This window comes from Pleurodeles waltl, chromosome 10 (assembly GCF_031143425.1).
Source record: "Pleurodeles waltl isolate 20211129_DDA chromosome 10, aPleWal1.hap1.20221129, whole genome shotgun sequence".
Taxonomy (NCBI): Eukaryota; Metazoa; Chordata; class Amphibia; order Caudata; family Salamandridae; genus Pleurodeles; species Pleurodeles waltl.
The window spans coordinates 880,522,011-880,544,926 of record NC_090449.1 but is presented as its reverse complement, the minus strand read 5'-3'; positions in this window follow the sequence as shown (position 1 = coordinate 880,544,926).

Sequence of the window (22,916 nt, the reverse complement as noted above, 5' to 3'; positions counted from 1 at the left end):
GTTGCTTCTGGCACTCCTTTTAGCTACGTGTATACGTTTTCTGGGGTTTGAGAAATCAACAGCAGGTCATCTGTAAACAGTAACTGGGGATTTTAGTGGCCCGAGAACCGGGGAGTTGTTGCTGCAGTCCATGAGGAAGTCAACATAGCTGTTGATAAAGAGGAAAAACACTGTAGGGGCAAGTACACAACATTGCCTGTTGACCTCCAAGCGATCAGTGTCCTCTCTCTGTGCCCCCTAAGGAATTTGGGCAAAGTTGTTACAATGCAGTCTTACTATATGATCGTAGAGGGGACCAGTTAACCCTAGATTTTTAAGGGTACACCAGAGTTGATTTCTGGGGACCATGTCAAATGCCACCTTGAGGTCAACAAAGAAAATAAATAGGCTACCTCTTTTTAAATCAACTTCTTTCCACCTAATAAGTTGGAATCTAAATACCTGGTCAACAGTACTGGTTTTGGAACGGAATCCAGCCTGAAACTGCAACAGAATGTTATTGACATCAATCCAGGTGATCCAAGACCAGGTTTCAGAATATTTTCTGACTAGAGTCAATAAGGCTTATAGGCCAATAATTTGTGGAATCGGATTTGAAACCTTTTTTGAAAATGTGAATGATCTCAGCAACCTTCCAGGTACCTGGGATTTCAGCACCGCCATTAAAACGCTGGCTACACCGTCAAAATAACAGGCCCATATAACTTGTTCTGCAGTAAATAAATCATCCGGGATCCTGTCTAGCCCTGGTGCCTTACCAGACTTCTAGGAGCAAATAGCAGAACACGTTTCAGCTACAGTAAAGAAACCCATTTCTTTTCTGTTTGGAACACAGTATTGCAAGCTAGTCAAGTGCTTACTTCAGAACAATTTACCCTAATTCTTGGCTATTGATGTAAAGGTGGGGTTCAACCTCAGTGCTTTCTTGGGACAGCTCTCAAAACTCAACAAAGGTTTACAATGAGTTCTTGTTTGCTGGTTTTGTAGAGTCCTGGGTATTTCACTACCTAGGTCTAGATAAGGGCGCCTATCCATGATAATAGTAAATCATAGATGCCATTTATTCAGTTTTCACTCATAGATCACTCTGTAGGTAAACGCACTATGTTGTAAGGCAGTCAGTCCTGCATCAAAACCAAAGTCACTGAGCTCATAAAAACCCAGGGTGAGCCTTTAGTTATTACCCATCCTGTAGGAGCAATTTGATGTCCTTTTTATGAGAAATATATCATTCATACAACAGTACACCTGTTTTGTATTGGCAACTTCATGCTTAAATATAGACAACATAGCACATAACAAAATGTAACATAGGGCCTTATTTACAATATGACAGATGGGCTACTCGGTCATAAAAGAGGTGCATGCCATATCTGCCATAGTTACAAACACATTTTAGCCTAGGACACTTGCAATACAGCAGAAGGAATATCTGCCAAGTTTTAATGTACTATCCCATCAGCCAAACTCTAAATAACGCCCATAGTCAATTTCTCAGGACCAGGAAACCTTTATATCTTGGAAAGGAACTAGCAATTTCCACAATACCTACTCTTACACCCAGCCCAGCTCTCAGAGCCCAAGTTTAGTGTGACTGAAGACCTTGGCCATCTTGGAGTTGCACTGACACATTTAATTTTGGGCCTGTTTGCAGTAAGGTGAACTGGAAATACTGAAAAATAGAGAGGCCAAGGCCTGCAAACATTTCCCTCTTTTCTTCGGAACTGCCAAGGAGTCATCCACACACACTAACTGGTGCAAACCATAATTGCAGCACTCCAAAGCAACCCTCCTCGGAACACTTCTAGATCTGCAAAAAATCAGAAGAGAATTGAAACTGCTGTCTGTGATCCGGGAGGATCCCTGAAGTACTGCATCTCCACGGCTTGAAGCCAGGACAAAAAAGTGGACTCCAAAGGTCAGCTAGATAGCCTCATGTGTAGCTAAATGGGCACTAACAACTTGTTCCCTGCAGTTCCCAGCTGACCAGTAGCTACATTTGATGGCCTCTGCTGGAGTGAATCTTGGACCTTAGGAGCTGCCCCTGGGGTCCTGGGAGCATTGGGACTAACCCAGAGGAGCTGCTCAAGAAACCCTGACCAGTTGAGACTTAAAAGACTAAGGGGGTCATTACGACCTCGGCGGTCTTTTCGCAAGACCGCCGAGGTACCGCCGTGCTGAAGACCGCTAGTGGTGGCGATCTTCCAGCTGCGTATTATGACCACTGGCAGCCCGCCGTCCTTTTTCGTACGGAAAGCCGCCAGCAGCCATAAAGGCGGACGGCGAGAAAGTGGAGGTTGCTCCACCTCCACCGCCACGTCAACAGAACACCGCCCACTGAATCATGTCTCATGATTCGGTGTGGCGGTGTTCTGGTGACGGTGTGCTGGTGGCGGAGCACCCCCGTGGATCCCGTCCCCTCCCAGAGGATCAATAGACAAGGTAAGTTGATCGTCCGTTAGGGAAGGGGGTGGGGGGGTGTTGTGTGTTGTGTGCATGCATGGGGCTGTGGGTGTGAGAGTGTAGAGGGGGTGAGTGAGTGAATGTATGCGTGCAGGGGGTGTTGTGTGTATGGGAAATGTGTGCAGGTCGGACGGTGTGCATGTCTGTTTGTATGTGTGCGGGTATGTGTTGTCGGGGTGTATGTGTGCGTGTAGGGGTGTGTATATGTGCATGTTGGGGGTGTGTGCGTGTAGGGGTGTGTATATGTGCATGTTTGGGGTCGGGGTGGAGAGGGGGGCTGTGCCACCCTTGGGGGGGTGGCAGGTGGTGTGGGGGGAGGAATAGTGGGGGGCAGCTGGGGTGGGGAAGACCCCTATCATTGCCAAGGAAGGAATTCCCTGGCACTGATAGTGCCTACCGCCATGGATCTCATGGCGGTCCCAACCACCCGAGATCCATGGCGGTATGCAGGGTCATGATACCATCGGCGGTCTAGTGAATACCGCCGGGCTGGAGATCGCAATCTCCAGCCCAGCGGTCTTCACCGCCATGGCGGTCGGAATGGTGAAGTGGCGGATGACCGCGGTGATAACCGCTGCAGTCATAATTCCATCTTTTTTTGCCGGCCTGTTTGCGGTCTTACTGCCACTTTACCACCGACCGCCAGGGTCGTAATGAGGGCCTAAGTCCCTCATTACAACCATGGCTGTAAATCCCGCTTTCCGCCGTGCAGAAGACCGCCAACATACCGTTGCGGCAGCGGAATTCCGATACAGGCATTACGATTCACAGTTCAGAATCTGCCACAATACAGACACCCACACAAGTCCGCCACACCAAAGGTCAGTGATAAACTGGCGATACCAAAACCTACACCGTGACGCCAACAGGAATACGCCCACACTATCACAACCCACGAATTAACGCAGCGGTCTTTCAACCACGGTATTCCATTGGCGGTACACTACTCCGCAATCAAAATACACACACATTTACAAAACACAACCGCACTCAAAATACACACACCACACCCACACACCCAATCCAATATAAAGCACACACCCACATCACCCACAAACCCTTACAACCAAAATTCTGAAAGAAGGCCAGAGAGAGAGACTACCTAACACAACACCAGCATCCACAGACACACAACAACATCACTCATACAACATCCACACACCTCAAACAACACACACCAACACATCCCCTCACACATCACAACAGACACTACCTCACACATCAACCACACCACATCATGGCACCTCAAAGACATCCCAGGTTCTCTGAGGAGGAGCTCAGGGTCATGGTGGAGGAAATCGTCCGGGTAGAGCCACAGCTATTCGGATCACAGGTGCAGCAGACCTCCATTGCAAGGAAGATGTAGCTAAGGCGGAGAATTGTCGACAGGTTCAACGCAGTGGGACAGTATCCAAGAACACGGGGTGACATCAGAAAGAGGTGGAATGACCTACGGGGGAAGGTACGTTCCGTGGTATCTAGACACCAGATTGGTGTACAGAGAACCGGCGGTGGACCCCTACCTCCTCCCCCACAACTAACAACATGGGAGGAGCAAGTCTTGGCGATCATGCATCCTGAGGGCCTCGCAGGAGTAGCAGGAGGACTGGACTCTGGTAAGGCAAATCTTTACTACTTCATCCCCCCCACCCCACCTGCATGCCATCACATACTCCCACCCTCACCCTCACACCCATCACCCCAACAAGCCACAGATACCCCACTAACACAACCCACACATCCCAAATTCAAGCCCTGCATGTAACACCAATGCATGGACACCCATCACCAAAGAATGTCCAGTAGAGAGACTCACTCATGCCCCAAAATCACCAATCACACAAGGACCACGGCAATAATGCAAGCACAGGAGTAGAGGGTAACTCACCCATTGCACAAGATGGCACACACAGATACAATAACTATGCATTTACACCCCAACAGGACCCATACCCAACGTCCCCAGACAAGAGGTGCCAGACATATCCAGTACCCCCACAGAAGAAGCCCACAGTGACGACAGCATCTCTGCACGCCTGGATCAAGATGACCAGCCAGGCCCATCTGGGACTCGGGACAGTCAGTTCCCCTGACACAGTCACAAACCACCAATGAACCTTCCCCCTCAGTAAACACCACCACAGCACCCACCCAGTGGGCGCATCCCTCTGTCCCCAGGACATGTCAATCAGCAGTGTGTCCACCACTACAGGGAACCCAGGCAACCCCATTAACACAGGACGATCAGGGACCTGGGAGCAGTGGCAGTGGGCACACGGTTCAGGGGACAGAGGCACAGGATAATAGGGAAGCTGGGAGGACTGCTGTTCGACAGGGGGAGGACAGGCCCAGGGAACCCACTCTCCAACATCATGGGAGCTTACCATCATTCCCAGGAGACCATGGCCACGGTACTGGCCAAGCTTCAGGAGACCCAGCGGCTGCAGGAGGAACACTACCTTGGGATCAGGGAGGACTTAAAGTCCATCAACACCACCCTGGTCACCATTGCAGGGGTGCTGGCAGACCTTCTCAACACCAGGAGGGACACAGTGGCACACCAACGGGCCCCTGCCACTAGCCTGGTCGATGAACAGCCCTCCACCTCCGCCGGCGCTAGTGGACAGGAGGCCCTGCCACATGAACAACAGGCCACCAGCACCCTACCCCCTGCAGTTGGAGAACCACCCTGCAAACGGTCCCTGAGATCCAGGAACAAGACAGAGAACCTTGCCAAGACCCCTGCCAGGATATAACACCCCCCTGATTGTCACCCTTCTGTCCCACTTTGTCACCCTGTCCACCTTAAACTGCCATTGCTCCACTTCCTATGCCCCATTGGACAATGCACCTGTGAAACAAATAGACTGGGCTCTGCCATGGACATTCCTCCACCATCACCCTAGCCCATTTCACACACCCCTCCACTTATTTGCACAGAAATAAACACACTTGAATCACAAAACAATCTGGAGTCTGTCTGTGCTTTCACTAACGTGTAATTGCAAAACCTCTGGAATATAGCAATGTCAATGTACTTGTTCACATACCAATATAACACAGCTGTAGGCCAGCAGTAAACATATCAGAGGGCACAAAGTGGGACCCAGATCTGTGAAATGGAAAGGCAAAGTAACAAGTCAGGGTCCATACACTGAGTGAAAATGACAGACTTATGCTAGCTCCAACAATAGTATGAGATGTGGGAAGCAGTTACATCTTCTTACCTGTGTCTCACTGGAAGTATTGCATGATTATGTTGTTTCGGTTGTCTACATCTTCTTCTTCTGCCTCCTCTTCTTCACTGTCCACAGGCTCCACAGCTGCCACAAGACCACCATCTGGCCCATCCTCCTGCAGAAAAGGCACATGGCATCGCAAATCCAGGTTGTGCAGCATACAGCATACCACGATTATCTGGCACACCTTCTTCGGTGAGTAGTATAGGGAGTCACCTGTCAGATGGAGGCACCGGAATCTGGCCTTCAGGAGGCCGAAGGTGCGTTCTATAATCCTCCTAGTTCACCCATGTGCCTCAATGTAGCGTTTCTCTGCCCTTGTCATGGGATTCCTCACTGGGGTCAGTAGCCATGACGGGTTGGGGTAACCAGAGTCACCTGCAAATGTCGAGGGACAACTGTTAGACACACACTAACCCTTAGGGACAACCCCATACCCAGACACCTATGTCAACTGTGTTGGGACCTTGGCCTCTTAGCCACACACTGTGCCTCAGGAGTTGCCTCATCACATGAGGGATGCTGCTATTCCTCAAAATGAAAGCGTCATGCACAGAGCCAGGATACTTGGCGTTCACATGGGAGAGGTACTGGTCTGTCAAACACACCATCTGCAGATTCATCGAATGGTAGCTTTTCCGTTTTCTGTACACCTGTTCATTCCTGCGGGGGGGACAAATGCCACATGTGTACCATCAATGGCACCAATGATGTTGGGGATATGTCCCATGGCATAGAAGTCACCTTTCACTGTGGGCAAATCCTCCACTTGAGGGAAAACGATGTAGCTGCACATGTGTTTCAGCAGGGCAGATAACACTCTGGACAACACGTTAGAGAACATTGGCTGGGACATCCCTGATGCCATGGCCACTTTTGTTTGAAAAGACCCACTGGCCAGGAAATGGAGTACAGACAGAACCTGCACTAGAGGGGGGATTCCTGTGGGATGTCGGATAGCTGAAATCAGGTCTGGCTCCAACTGGGCACACAGTTCCAGGATTGTTGCACGATCAAGTCTGTATGTGATAATGATGTGTCTCTCTTCCATTGTCAACAGGTCCACCAGGGGTCTGTACACCGGAGGATGCCGCCATCTCATCACCTGCCCCAGCAGACGTGCCCTATGGAGGAGAACAGCGAGCAGAGGGTCATCCAACACTTAGGTATCACAATGTGTTATTTGCTAAAACGGTGGAAAATCGCAATGTGCCAGTATCTGTCTGTATTCTAGGCTTAGATAGGTGTGACGCAATTTTTTTCCATCCCATGTGGCCCCCTGAAATGGCGGCTGCCTGACCTGTAAGGTGGGACAAGGGGAAATGAGGTAACTGCGCTGGTGTTGTACACTGTCGCCTTGGGCGGTCGAAGACCGCGGCGCAATTCAGCATTGGTTAACATTGGGCCCTATGGGTCCCAGGAGCCAAAGACGATGTACGCCGGCAGTGACGGTACGCACCGCCGTGGACATGACCGCCATTTTCTTACTGTTCACTCACTTGATACCTGACCTTCAACAGGAGAGGACCTACACTGCAAGTGCTGCTGTGACCTGTGTCTGGAAGCGACAATGGCTACAGTGTCTGGGGAAAGGGCCCCTGCCTTCACTTCGGAGGAGTTGGAGAAACTGGTGGATGGGGTCCTCCCCCAGTACACGCAACTGTACGGTCCTCCAGACAAACAGGTGAGTACACCTTGAGCACGGTGGATGCCACCTGAGTGTATGGAGTGTCGTAGATGGAAGAGGGTGGGGAGGAGGACAGGCCAGCATGTCAGGATTGTGTGTGTATGTATGGCAGGGCCAGTGTGGGAAGTGTTTGGCAATGTGTGAGATGAAATCTACAGGCTAGAAACATCCATTTTTACTTCACTTTTCCTCTAGGTCAGCGCCCACCAGATGAAGGGTATTTAGCGTGCCATCACCAAGGACGTCCGGACCCTGGGGGTCTACCACAGACGGAGCACCCACTGCCGTAAAAGATTGGAGGACCTGCGCCTCTTGAGCAAGAGGACGGCGGAGGCCCAGCTGGGAATGGCCTCCCAACGTGGAAGGGGTTCTCGTCGCACCATGACCCCCCTGATGTACCGGATCCTGGCGGTGGCCTATCCGGAGTTGGATGGGCACTGGAGGGCATCACAGCAGCCACAAGGGGGTGAGTACACTCTAATTCAGCTGACTCTGCGCGCATTATGAGGTGTCTGGGTGAGGGAGGTGGGCTGTGGGTTCCCCTAGGCCAGGGCGAACTTGGTAGGTAAGGTCCTTCGTTAGTCAGGCTCTGTGGCACCCCAACCCCACTATTGATAATAGCCATCTACACCTAGTCAGGCTCCTGTGGCTTCCAGGTGTGCAGCAATTGGGCTTAGGCCTCGTCCCCCATGGGCAGGTGAATTTGCTAGGAACTGTTAGTGCATGGCTTAGTGCAGAGGGCTGCTCCCTGTGTGTTGCGTCCGCCAACGTTAGTGGTGTTGCATGCACTGAACATGTGTTTCTTCTGTCTTCCCCCCCTTTTTGTTTTGTCTCCCTGTTCTTGCGTGCAATAGCATCATCTGGCGGAGGAGCAGTGGCACCGGAGCAGGAGGGAGCTGCAACCCACATGGCCCTGGAAGGTGAAGCAACGGAGTCTGAAGCCACCAGTGGGACGGAGGGCGAGGGGAGCTCCATGACGGGGACAGGAGCATACACCAGCGACAGCGACTCCTCCTCTTATGGGAGCTCCCTTGCGGTGGTGGGCACCTCTGTGCCCACCACATCAACAGGTACAGCCGCCACCCCCCCTACCATTACCGTCCTCCCAGCAGCCTCTCAGCGTGTGTCCCGTGCCCGCTCACCCAGGAGGGTGGGCATCTCCTTTGCCCTAGGCACCTCAGTCCCTGCCCCAGTCAGCCCTGCTGCCCTCAGTGAGGAGGCTATTGACCTCCTGAGATCCCTCACTGTTGGGCAATCTACCATTTTGAATGCTATCCAGGGTGTTGAGAGGAATTTGCAACAAAAAAATGCTTACCTGGAGGGCATTCATTCTGGGCAGGTGGCCCAACAGAGAGCATTTCAGGCTCTGGCCTCAGCACTGATGGCAGCCATTGTCCCTGTGTCCAGCCTCCCCCCTCCAACTTCCTCCACCCAGACCCAATCCCCTGTACCTCAGCCTATCCCAAGCACACCATCAGACCAGCATGCACACTCATCAACACACAAGAGTGGACATGTCACACATAAGCACCACACATCCCACAAGCACTCACACAAGCACCATCCCCATGCAGACACAGCAACAACCACTGCCTCCACTGTGTCCCCCTCCTCCACATCCTCCTCCTCCCTCCTTGTCTCGTCTCCACTCACACCTTCATACACTACATCCTCAGCCACTACCTCCATCACCAGCACGTCCATCACCACACACCGCTCACGTACAATCACCACCCCCACTACCATGCACACATCCCCAGTGTCTTCTCCCAGTGTGTCTGTGAGCCCTCCTCCCAAAGTACACAAATGCAGGCACACACCCACCCAACAGCGATCCACCTCACATCAGCATCCAGCCCAGCAAACGTACACCTCCTACAACCACTACCTCTTCCTCCACTCCCAAACCCCCTCCATCTTCCCGTCCCAGTGTGTCTAAAAACTTTTCCTGGCAAACTTCCCTTCACCTCCCCCAGGCCTTCCCCTAGGGCCAGGCTTTCCAGGTCCCAGCCCAGCACCTCAGCCACCAAATCCCCAGGCACAGTGATGCCAGCAACTGCTGGGTCATCGAGTGCGCCACCCATCAGGGCTGCCAGTGTGCCACCTTGCGAGGCCAAGGACATTCTGCCACCTGCCAAGGTGAAGAAGGTGCCCACATCCCGGAGGAAGAAGCCGCACCTACCAGCCACCAAGGGCTCTGCTAAAACTAAAGGGGACAGTGACAAGACACCTGCAGCACCATCAAAGGTGGGGAATGGACAAAAGCAGAATAGCAGGTCAGGACAGGGCACGGTGGCACCGACTGAGGGACTTGTGTCACCCCTTCTGTCCATGACTACACCAACCTGTACGGCGACGAACACCGCAACCTGCCCCGCCACCAGCACCGCCACCTGCACCGCCACCAGCACCACCACCTGCACTGCCACCAGCACCGCTACCTGCACAGCCACCTGCACCGCCACCCCCACAGCCACCTGCACCGCCACCTGCACGTCTGCAGCCTCAGCAACAGTTCCCAGCATCTACCCCAGTGGGCAGCCATCCGAGGCTGCAGGAGACATCCTGCTGTGTCCCACAACAGGTGCTGACACATGCACCACCGCCAGCACTGCCGCCACAGACACCGCCGCAAGCACCGCACCCAGCCCCGCGACGTGCTCAGAGAGTGGCACCACCCCTGACATGGCTACTATCCCCAGTGGTCAGCCGTCCGAGGCTGGAGGAGACTTCCTGGACCCTGCCCAGTTTCCATGAGGCATGACTTTCATCACTGTTTGCACGTGCAGGTGGAAGGCGAAGCCGCACCAGTGTGGGTTATTTCGCTGCCTCCATGGCGTATCATGCTACTGGTTCCTAGGCAATCTCGTGCCACACACACCCATGTGACGGAGTGGGACCGGCCACACTGCATGTGGAGCACTCTGGGCACAATGTCCCCTCCAGAACCAGTGGAGAATCACATCCACTACCTCAGTCCTTGGCAGGATGAAGCGCTCTGGGCACAATGCCCCCTCCAGAACCAGTGGAGAAAGGCATCCACTACCTCAGTCCTTGGCAGGATGAAGCACTCTGGGCACAAGGCCCCCTCCAGAACAAAGTGGAGAAAGGCATCCACTACCTCAGTCCTTGGCAGGATGAAGCACTCTGGGCACAATGCCCCCTCCAGAACCAGTGGAGAAAGGCATCCACTACCTCAGTCCTTGGCAGGATGAAGCACTCTGGGCACAAGGCCCCCTCCAGAGCCAGTGGAGAATCACATCCACTACCTCAGTCCTTGGCAGGATGAAGCACTCTGGGCACAATGCCACCTCCAGAACCAGTGGAGACTGTTATCCACTTGAGAGACTGTGGCTTTGCACTACCCAGGATAAAGCAGTGGGCAAACCACCCACTGGAAAGACTTGAGAGACTGTGGCTTTGCACTCCCCAGGATACAGCAGTGGGCAAACCACCCACTGGAAAGACTTGAGAGACTGTGGCTTTGCACTTCCCAGGATGCAGCAGGGGGCAAATCACCCACTGGAAAGACTTTAGAGACTGTGGCGGTCATTCTGACTTTGGCGGCCGCCCGCCAGCCCAGCGGGAAACCCCCTTCCATGAGGATGCCGGCTCCGAATGGAGCCGGCGGAATCGAAGGGGTGCGACGGGTGCAGTTGCACCCGTCGCGATTTTCAGAGTCTGCTTGGCAGACAGTGAAAATCTTGGTGGGGCCCTGTTAGGGGGCCCCTGCAGTGCCCATGCCATTGGCATGGGCACTGCAGGGGCCCCCAGGGGCCCCACGACACCCATTACCGCCAGCCAGGTTCTGGCGGTCAAAACCGCCAGAACCAGGCTGGCGGTAAGGGGGTCGGAATCCCCATGGCGGCGCTGCCTGCAGCGCAGCCATGGAGGATTCCCTTGGGCAGCGGGAAACCGGCGGGACACCGCCGGTTTCCCGTTTCTGACCGCGGCTGTACCGTCGCGGTCAGAATGCCCATGGATGCACCGCCAGCCTGTTGGTGGTGCATCCGCGGTCCCCGGCACTGGCGGTAGGCAACCGCCAAGGTCGGAATGACCCCCTGTGTCTTTGCACTCCCCAGGATACAGCAGTGGGCAAACCACCCACTGGAAAGACTTGAGAGACTGTGGCTTTGCACTCCCCAGGATACAACAATGGCCATGGAGCCCCCTCGAGGATCAGTGGCGCTGTGCGTTCATCCGGCTGAGGTGCCCCCCTTCCCCCCTGAGGTGCCTGTTTATTTTCGATCTGATGCCCCTGCAGTGTTCTCTCCGTTTCGAGTCAGGTATCTTGTGTGGGCTTCGCCCATGCATTTTGGGACCACTGGTCCACAGACAAAGATTGGTACACTATCCAGACTTGTGTAGTTGGTGTACATATTTGTATATACTGAATTTGGAACTTTCACTATCAGATTTTTCATAATTACAATTGTTACAATCATTTAATTTTGTCCTTGCGTTCTTCCGGGGGGGGGGCTGTATATGTAATGTTGCTGCATGTATTTGTGTGTATGGTGTTGTGGGTGAGGGTGGGGGTGGGGGTATTGCATGTTGCGTGTGTGTGTGTCACTCTCTTTTCCCTCTCCCCTCCCTTGTGTTGTAGGTGCAGTACTCACTGTGGTCGTCAACGGCGTCTGTCCTACTTCTGATAGAGCAAGAGGAAGACCAACATGGGCAGGACCTGTAGTTCGGGCTCCATGACGTCCTGGTTCCTTGTTGGGTGTCGAGAGTTGAGTGGTTTCCCTTCTGTGTACTGTTTCTGCCATGCTTTTGATAGTGTTGGTTCCGCCCCGGAAAAGGTGGCGGATAGGCCTGTTGTTATACAGTGGGTGGTACTTTGTCCTCTGCCTGTCTGTTGGCGGTTCCCGCCGCGGTGTTTGTTTCTACAGCCGTGGCGGTCGGAGTGTTAAAGTGGCTGTCTATGTTGGTGGTTTCCACCATGGTCGTGATTCAATTTTTTTTTCCACCAGCCTGTTGGCGGCTGCTTTACCACTGCTGCTTTACCACCGTCTGCCAGGGTTCTAATGAGGGCCTAAGGGCCTGACTTTGGCAGACGGGTTACATCATCACAAACGTGATGGATATTTAGTCTCCTGTATTAGGATCTCCAAAGGTTATAATGAGATTGTAATACAGCAGATGGGATATCCGTCATGTTTGTGAGGGAGTAATCACCTCTGCCAAATTCTAAGTCAGGACCAAACTCAGAAGGAAAAACTTTGCCTGGGACAAACCTAGTAGGTGTAACCAATTCACAATTCATTGCAGTCAGTCTGAAATAACTCTTAGGTCCCAGGCTCCAGTGACCATAGACTACCATTGAGCTTAGTACGTTAGTGTCCTTTTTTTACTAAAACCTTTAACATTCATACACCTAGTTACCCTCATGGGGGTTTTGTCATTTTAGTGGCATTGTGTTTATTACATTTTATTATATTGTTCTAATTCACTTTGGAATTTTATTGCTTGGTGTTTGGATTTTATTACTGTTTTGGTGCTGCACAAATACTTTACACATACCCTAATATTAGCCTGTCTGCTCTGTGCCATAGTACAAGGAGGGTGGACGTGATCTCAGGTTTACTTAGTGATGTATGAAGGTTCACCCTGATAAGAAGTGTTATTCCTTGGGGAGGGGGAGTCATCCACCACAAATAATAATACACTTTCTTAGAAGGCCTGAAATGTAATTAAAGAAAGCTGGTTTATTAATCTTAGCTATCCTTTGAAAAGTAGCATAAGGACTGAATGGAGATATTCAATATAGTCAAACAAAAAAACTGTGCAAAACAATACAGTGAATACATCAGAAAAAAAGTGAAACACTACACCACTACACAATAAATTAAAAACACCCCAAGATGTTTGTCGAGAAACAACAGTTAATTTGTGAGAAAATGCAAAGTCACTTCTATAATCTGTCTGGTATAGAATGCAGTGACATTCTGACCTCAGATATCCAATTTATGTCAGGGTCATCACGAGGACAGGAAGGAGAAGGTGCCAGCGCAAGTGACCATTCAATGGGAGCAAACAACTGGTAAAATCAAAGTTTAAGAAAATAGGAGTGTATTGTTGGTCTTCAAAGTAAACATCAAATCCAGCCATTTACAGTCCGTATCAGGAAAAGGAGGATAAATGGCCACCATGCAATAGTTCACTGGAGAGGTGCCAAAATCACTGGTTTTCAGAAAGCAAAATTCCATTTTGTAATGTAAAAAAAAACGATCCGTATCGAATTGCAATTTTGACTGGCATAAAAAGGGTGTTTCCTACAAATTGCGATTTGTTTTGCAATGGTTTGCAACCGCAGTTCTGGTCAGCAAACACTGTACAGTTACTGACACCTCAAAGAACGAGGTAAATGATTTGCAAGGTGGAAGAAGTTCCATTGTGAAGCCTTCCCCTTTGGGCATTATTGTTCCAGCCTCAGGTGAAACAGCCAGTGGTTTTCCAAATGGAAAACTTTTATCTTTCTTGAAAGTAGCACTGGTCCCTTAAACCTGTTGAGTGCGGGCGTCGGCCACTGGCCGACGCCCACACACCCTCCCTGGTGCGGGTCACGACCAGTGGCCGACACCAGGAAGGGTATTAATAAATCCTCGGGTGCGTCGCACCCGAGGATTTTTTATTTATTTTTTAACTTCCCTCGGGAGACACGGAAGCTTCCGTGTCTCCCCCCGCCCCCCACCCGCCCCCGCGGCGCGCTGACGTTTCAAAGGTGTTTTCCCCATCAAAGCAGGAAGCAGCCTTGCGGCCGCTTCCTGCTTTGATGGGGGAAACGGCCTTTTCCACGTTCGGGAAGGCCTCGTAAGAAAGGGGAGAGTCTCCCCTTTCTTACGAGGCCTTCCTGAAAGTGTTTCCTGGCCCCCTGTCGCAGCTGTGCTGCGATTGGGGGCCAGGAAACACTTTCAGGTTTCCTGGCCCCCCCGATCGCAGCACAGCTGCGATCGGGGGGGGGCCAGGAAACACTTTGAAAAGGCCTCGTAAGAAAGGGGAGACTCTCCCCTAATATATGTATATATAGATCTAAATATATCTATATATATAGATATATCTAGGTACATGGATATATCTATAGATATATCTATGTAGATAGATATATATATATATATAGAGGTAGATCTATATCAAAGAGATTTATAAAGCGCGCTACTCACCTGTGACGGTCTCAAGGTGCTGGGGGGGGGGACGGGGGGAGGGAAAGGGGCTGGGAGGTTCACTGTTCGAAAAGCCAGGTTTTGAGGCCCTTCCTGAAAAGAAGTAGGTTTTGGGTTTTGCAAAGGTGGGTTGTGAGGGCGTTCCAGGTTTTGGGTGCAAGGTAGGAGAAGGATCTGCCCCGGTGGTGGTGTGTTTGATGCGGGGGACAGAGGCGAGAGAGAGGTCAGCTGAGCGGACGTTTCGTGTGGGGGTGTGGAAGGTGACTCTCGTTGAGGTAGGCAGGGCCTGTGTTGTGGAGTGATTTGTGTGCGAGGATGAGGATCTTGAAGGTGATCCTTTTGTCAATGGGGAGCCAGTGGAGGGATTTGAGGTGTGGAGAGATGTGTTTGTGTCGGCGGAGGTCGAGGATGAGTCGTGCTGCTGAGTTCTGGATGCGTGTAGTTTGCGCTTGAGTTTTAGAGTGGTGCCGGCGTAGAGGGCGTTTCCGTAATCAAGCCTGCTGCTGATGAGTGCGTGAGTGACAGTTTTTCTGGTCTCTGTGGGGATCCATTTGAATGTTTTTCAGTATACGGAGTTTGTTGAAGCATGAGCAGGTAAGAGCGTTGATTTGTTGGGTCATCGAGAGGGAGGAGTCTAGGATGATGCTGAGGTTGCGTGCGTGGTTGGCGAGGGTGGGTGCAGGGCCTAGCATGGTGGGCCACCATGGGGGGTCCCAGGTGTTTTTGTGTGGGCCAAAGAGGATTATTTCGGTTTTGCTTGAGTTGAGTTTCAGGTGGTTGGCTGTCATATATATATATCACTTTTGTCAATATGTGTGTGGTTTCCCTGGGGGGAAAAGGGTCCGACTTGTCTAGTGGCAGTTTTAGTGCCATAAAGAAGCGCAGAAGGTTTATATGCCTACTGCAAAGAGCACATCTGTATTTTATGTAAATAGCTGAGTACATTAGTAAAGTCTATGGAGAGATGAAGGGCACTTTTGCTGGGTGGTAATGAGGGAATCCGAGGAGGAGGGAGTGGGAGCACCAATAATGATTGTTGGACTGGGCGCAGGAGGTGCTAAAGACTGTGACGAATGGTATATGACAAGGTGTTTTTTGAGTGTCTTGAAAGTACGTGCTGATTGAGGGAAGAAGCGCAGGTAAGGTGGCCTCTACTGTTGCACGTATCTCACACACACCATCGATTTTGTGACTGTCTACGTAGGCTAGTGTTTTAGAGCAACAGTTTAGCCAATAGCAGAGATGGCATCTTGATGGATGACTGCTGCCTGCACTCGGGTTATAGAGGACCGCTCTGACATAGGATCAGAGACTGAGACATCAGATACTGAGACAGCATCTGAGGGATAGGACAATGGCGCAGACTCTGGGAGGGATTTTTCAGTCAGAGGAGTCCCATTCGAAAACTCCTCTTCCAGTACATTATGAGGGAGGTGATGAGGACAGTCCTGCTGTCCCTTCGCAAGCTGTTCGTGCAACTGGGTAATAGTGGGTTAGGCCAACCCAGAGAGCAGGTGAATGCGGCGGCAAGCAGAGAGAGAGTGCTCTCTTGGGAGCTCCCCAATTTAGTTCAGCCCCAAATTCCACCACCCAAATCATATTGTGGAGACATCAAAATTGTCTATGGCAAAACAAACTGGTTTTGTAAGGCAGGCACCTGTGTTTTTGGTCCTGGATTCGGCGGCCATATAGAGAAACACACTAAACCCAAACATTTCTGGAAACTAGACATTCGGGGGAGTCCACAGAGGTGTGACTTGTGTGGATTCCCCAAAGTTTTCTTACCCAGAATACCCTGCAAAGCTGAAATGTTGAAAAAAAACTCAATTTTTCTCGCATTTCTGTCACACAAACTACAGGAATATGCTGGGATCCACAACATTCCTACCACCCAGTGACTCCTCACCTGTCCTGATAAAAACACTACCCCACTTGAGTGCCTACACCTAGTGCCTGTGTCAGGAATGGATCACCCCAGGGTCAACAGCTGCCTCACGTAAGGACCAACATTCACCGTTGTGTGATCTATTGCTGTCACAGGCACCAGGCCTACCCACACAAGTGAGGTATCATATTTATCGGGAGACTTGGGGGAACGCTGGGTGGAAGGAAATTTGTGGCTCCTCTCAGATTCCAGAACTTTCTGTCACCGAAATGTGAGGAAAACGTGTTATTTTAGCCACATTTTGAGGTTTGCAAAGGATTCTGGGTAACAGAACCTGGTCCGAGCCCCACAAGTCACCTCATCTTGGATTCCCCTGGGTTTCTAGTTTTCAAAAATGTGCTGGTTTGCTAGGTTTCCCCAGGTGCCGGCTGAGCTAGTGGCCAAAATCCACAGGTAGGAACTGTTTTTTATGAAAAAATGTGATGTGTCCACGTTGTGTTTTTGGGCATTTCCTGTCGCGGGCGCTAGGCCTACCCACACAAGTGAGGTATCATTTTTATCGGGAGACTTGGGGGAACGCTGGGTGGAAGGAAATTTGTGGCTCCTCTCAGATTCCAGAACTTTCTGTCACCGAAATGTGAGGAAAACTTGTTTTTTTAACCACTTTTTGAGGTTTGCAAAGGATTCTGAGTAACAGAACCTGGTCTGAGCCCCGCAAGTCACCCCTCCTTGGATTCCCCTAGGTCTCTAGTTTTCAGAAATGTACAGGTTTGGTAGGTTTCCCTAGGTGCCGGCTGAGCTAGAGGCCAAAATCTACAGGTAGGCACTTCGCAAAAAACACCTCTGTTTTCTTCCAAAAATTTGGATGTGTCCACGTTGCGCTTTGGGGCGTTTCCTGTCGCAGGCGCTAGGCCTACCCACACAAGTGAGGTATCATTTTTATCGAGAGACTTGGGGGAATGCCGGGTGGAAGGAAATTTGTGGCTCCTCTCAGATTCCAGAACTTTCTGTCACCGAAATGTTAGGAAAACTTGTTTTTTTAGCCACTTTTTGAGGTTTGCAGAGGATTCTGGGTAACAGAACCTGGTCCGAGCCCTGCAAGTCACCCCTCCTTGGATTCCCCTAGGCCTCTAGTTTTCAGAAATGCACAGGTTTGGTAGGTTTCCCTAGGTGCCGGCTGAGCTAGAGGCCAAAATCTACAGGTAGGCACTTCTCAAAAAACACCTCTGTTTTCTTCCAAAAATTTGGATGTGTCCACGTTGCGCTTTGGGGCGTTTCCTGTCGCAGGCGCTAGGCCTACCCACACAAGTGAGGTATCATTTTTATCGGAAGACTTGGGGGAACGCCGGGTGGAAGGAAATTTGTGGCTCCTCTCAGATTCCAGAACTTTCTGTCACCGAAATGTTAGGAAAACTTGTTTTTTTAGCCACTTTTTGAGGTTTGCAAAGGATTCTGGGTAACAGAACCTGGTCCGAGCCCCGCAAGTCACCCCTCCTTGGATTCCCCTAGGTCTCTAGTTTTCAGAAATGCACAGGTTTGGTAGGTTTCCCTAGGTGCCGGCTGAGCTAGAGGCCAAAATCTACAGGTAGGCACTTCGCAAAAAACACCTCTGTTTTCTTCCAAAAATTTGGATGTGTCCACGTTGCGCTTTGGGGCGTTTCCTGTCGCAGGCGCTAGGCCTACCCACACAAGTGAGGTATCATTTTTATCGGGAGACTTGGGGGAATGCCGGGTGGAAGGAAATTTGTGGCTCCTCTCAGATTCCAGAACTTTCTGTCACCGAAATGTTAGGAAAACTTGTTTTTTTTGCCACTTTTTGAGGTTTGCAAAGGATTCTGGGTAACAGAACCTGGTCGGAGCCCTGCAAGTCACCCCTCCTTGGATTCCCCTAGGCCTCTAGTTTTCAGAAATGCACAGGTTTGGTAGGTTTCCCTATGTGCCGGCTGAGCTAGAGGCCAAAATCTACAGGTAGGCACTTCTCAAAAAACACCTCTGTTTTGTTCCAAAAATTTGGATGTGTCCACGTTGCGCTTTGGGGCGTTTCCTGTCGCAGGCGCTAGGCCTACCCACACAAGTGAGGTATCATATTTATCGGGAGACTTGGGGGAACGCTGGGTGGAAGGAAATTTGTGGCTCCTCTCAGATTCCAGAACTTTCTGTCACCGAAATGTGAGGAAAACGTGTTATTTTAGCCACATTTTGAGGTTTGCAAAGGATTCTGGGTAACAGAACCTGGTCCGAGCCCCACAAGTCACCTCATCTTGGATTCCCCTGGGTTTCTAGTTTTCAAAAATGTGCTGGTTTGCTAGGTTTCCCCAGGTGCCGGCTGAGCTAGTGGCCAAAATCCACAGGTAGGAACTGTTTTTTATGAAAAAATGTGATGTGTCCACGTTGTGTTTTTGGGCATTTCCTGTCGCGGGCGCTAGGCCTACCCACACAAGTGAGGTATCATTTTTATCGGGAGACTTGGGGGAACGCTGGGTGGAAGGAAATTTGTGGCTCCTCTCAGATTCCAGAACTTTCTGTCACCGAAATGAGAGGAAAACTTGTTTTTTTAACCACTTTTTGAGGTTTGCAAAGGATTCTGAGTAACAGAACCTGGTCTGAGCCCCGCAAGTCACCCCTCCTTGGATTCCCCTAGGTCTCTAGTTTTCAGAAATGTACAGGTTTGGTAGGTTTCCCTAGGTGCCGGCTGAGCTAGAGGCCAAAATCTACAGGTAGGCACTTCGCAAAAAACACCTCTGTTTTCTTCCAAAAATTTGGATGTGTCCACGTTGCGCTTTGGGGCGTTTCCTGTCGCAGGCGCTAGGCCTACCCACACAAGTGAGGTATCATTTTTATCGAGAGACTTGGGGGAATGCCGGGTGGAAGGAAATTTGTGGCTCCTCTCAGATTCCAGAACTTTCTGTCACCGAAATGTTAGGAAAACTTGTTTTTTTAGCCACTTTTTGAGGTTTGCAGAGGATTCTGGGTAACAGAACCTGGTCCGAGCCCTGCAAGTCACCCCTCCTTGGATTCCCCTAGGCCTCTAGTTTTCAGAAATGCACAGGTTTGGTAGGTTTCCCTAGGTGCCGGCTGAGCTAGAGGCCAAAATCTACAGGTAGGCACTTCTCAAAAAACACCTCTGTTTTCTTCCAAAAATTTGGATGTGTCCACGTTGCGCTTTGGGGCGTTTCCTGTCGCAGGCGCTAGGCCTACCCACACAAGTGAGGTATCATTTTTATCGGAAGACTTGGGGGAACGCCGGGTGGAAGGAAATTTGTGGCTCCTCTCAGATTCCAGAACTTTCTGTCACCGAAATGTTAGGAAAACTTGTTTTTTTAGCCACTTTTTGAGGTTTGCAAAGGATTCTGGGTAACAGAACCTGGTCCGAGCCCCGCAAGTCACCCCTCCTTGGATTCCCCTAGGTCTCTAGTTTTCAGAAATGCACAGGTTTGGTAGGTTTCCCTAGGTGCCGGCTGAGCTAGAGGCCAAAATCTACAGGTAGGCACTTCGCAAAAAACACCTCTGTTTTCTTCCAAAAATTTGGATGTGTCCACGTTGCGCTTTGGGGCGTTTCCTGTCGCAGGCGCTAGGCCTACCCACACAAGTGAGGTATCATTTTTATCGGGAGACTTGGGGGAATGCCGGGTGGAAGGAAATTTGTGGCTCCTCTCAGATTCCAGAACTTTCTGTCACCGAAATGTTAGGAAAACTTGTTTTTTTTGCCACTTTTTGAGGTTTGCAAAGGATTCTGGGTAACAGAACCTGGTCGGAGCCCTGCAAGTCACCCCTCCTTGGATTCCCCTAGGCCTCTAGTTTTCAGAAATGCACAGGTTTGGTAGGTTTCCCTATGTGCCGGCTGAGCTAGAGGCCAAAATCTACAGGTAGGCACTTCTCAAAAAACACCTCTGTTTTGTTCCAAAAATTTGGATGTGTCCACGTTGCGCTTTGGGGCGTTTCCTGTCGCAGGCGCTAGGCCTACCCACACAAGTGAGGTATCATTTTTATCGGAAGACTTGGGGGAACGCCGGGTGGAAGGAAATTTGTGGTCCTCTCAGATTCCAGAACTTTCTGTCACCGAAATGTTAGGAAAACTTGTTTTTTTAGCCACTTTTTGAGGTTTGCAAAGGATTCTGGGTAACAGAACCTGGTCCGAGCCCCGCAAGTCACCCCTCCTTGGATTCCCCTAGGTCTCTAGTTTTCAGAAATGCACAGGTTTGGTAGGTTTCCCTAGGTGCCGGCTGAGCTAGAGGCCAAAATCTACAGGTAGGCACTTCTCAAAAAACACCTCTGTTTTCTTCCAAAAATTTGGATGTGTCCACGTTGCGCTTTGGGGCGTTTCCTGTTTCGGGCGCTAGGCCTACCCACACAAGTGAGGTATAATTTTTATCGGGAGACTTGGGGAAACGCTGGGTGGAAGGAAATTTGAGGCTCCTCTCAGATTCCAGAACTTTCTGTCACCGAAATGTTAGGAAAACTTGTTTTTTTAGCCACTTTTTGAGGTTTGCAAAGGATTCTGGGTAACAGAACCTGGTCCGAGCCCCACAAGTCACCCCTCCTTGGATTCCCCTAGGTCTCTAGTTTTCAGAAATGCACAGGTTTGGTAGGTTTTCCTAGGTGCCGGCTGAGCTAGAGGCCAAAATCTACAGGTAGGCACTTCTCAAAAAAACACCTCTGTTTTCTTCCAAAAATTTGGATGTGTCCACGTTGCGCTTTGGGGCGTTTCCTGTCGCAGGCGCTAGGCCTACCCACACAAGTGAGGTATCATTTTTATCGGGAGACTTGGGGGAACGCTGGGTGGAAGGAAATTTGAGGCTCCTCCCAGATTCCAGAACTTTCTGTCACCGAAATTTTAGGAAAACTTGTTTTTTTAGCCACTTTTTGAGGTTTGCAAAGGATTCTGGGTAACAGAACCTGGTCCGAGCCCCGCAAGTCACCCCTCCATGGATTCCCCTAGGTCTCTAGTTTTCAGAAATGCACAGGTTTGGTAGGTTTCTCTATGTGCCGGCTGAGCTAGAGGCCAAAATCTACAGGTAGGCACTTTGAAAAAAACAGCTGTGTTTTCTATAAAAAAAATAGGATGTGTCCATGTTGTGTTTTGGGGCATTTCCTGTCGCGGGCACTAGGCCTACCCACACAAGTGAGGTATCATTTTTATCGGGAGACTTGGGGGAACATAGAATAGGAAAACAAGTGTTATTGCCCCTTATCTTTCTCTACATTTTTTCCTTCCAAATATAAGAGAGTGTGTAAAAAAGACGTCTATTTGAGAAATGCCCTGCAATTCAAAAAGTTATGAAGCCCTAAGCGCGAACTACCCCAAATAGCCAAAAAAGGGCTCAGCACTGGGGGGGAAAAGGCCCAGCAGCTAAGGGGTTAAGGAACACAGGCTGTTTAAAAAATTTGGAAATGCACACACAAGGATGGTGGTCTTCTGTCCCTTGCAGTCTACCATCTCTGGTTTTGTAGCCATTTTCAGGGGTTTGCAAATTGTGACCTTCCTAATTATTATTAATTAGGCTGGTCATTACCAAGGGCTGTATGCAACATCAGACACTGGTCGCAAAACGTCAGTGCACAATCTGCAGCCGCATTTTGCAACCAGCATATTAGTACATCGGGTTTGTTGCCCTTGTTGTTTGGGGAAAAGTAGACAGCACTGTCCAGGCCTAACTCCCTGCCATGTATTTCCTTTAGAACAGAATCAAAAGTTCACTGCAAGGCTTTGGATTATATTCACACCTCTCTTTAACACAGAATCAGAGACAAACAAAGATGAGTTACTTGGTAGCTTGGAAAAACTGGAGTGCCTTGAGAGCCATGGATTATTACATTCCAATTCATTGGGTACATGTTGTGCATTTATATTCACTACTATATAATTTGAATTGCTTTAGGCATACATAGCTATGGGTTTGTTCAACATGTTCACGTATACTAAGTAATGCTGAAGTTGGCCTTATTCTATCTAATTGAGTACAATCTAAAGTAATTAGATGTACAGAAAGCAATGTTCAGAAAGCTTTGTTTAATTTCATTAAATCAGAGGCAAACTGAATAATTGGCCCAACTGATCCCTAACAATATGTTTTAGTATGAAAATAAGCAGCCAACATCACAATTTCGATTTCGATAAATGCAGAAACTGGAAATAACATCAAGAATTATAGGTATATGACTGTAAATAATGGACATGTTTTAACCAAGGATGTCTCAGTGACATATTATAGTCCATGAGAGCGAAGACTGAGTTGTCTATGGTGCTTCTTAGAACTCCAAAGAGAAACACCTCGCTGTTATTCTCAGCTTCCTATCTATAATTTTACTTTATGTAAATTTTGGAATTATATTGTTGGGTTTTAGAGTGCAATATTTTGCAAACATTCAGATAAAATAGTACAGTGGTCGAAAGTAAAGAATGAATTTAAAAACCTTCCTAAGGAGTTCGAGTGTTGTAAAATTAAAAAGTGTCTTTCATAATTACTTACGGTGTGAAT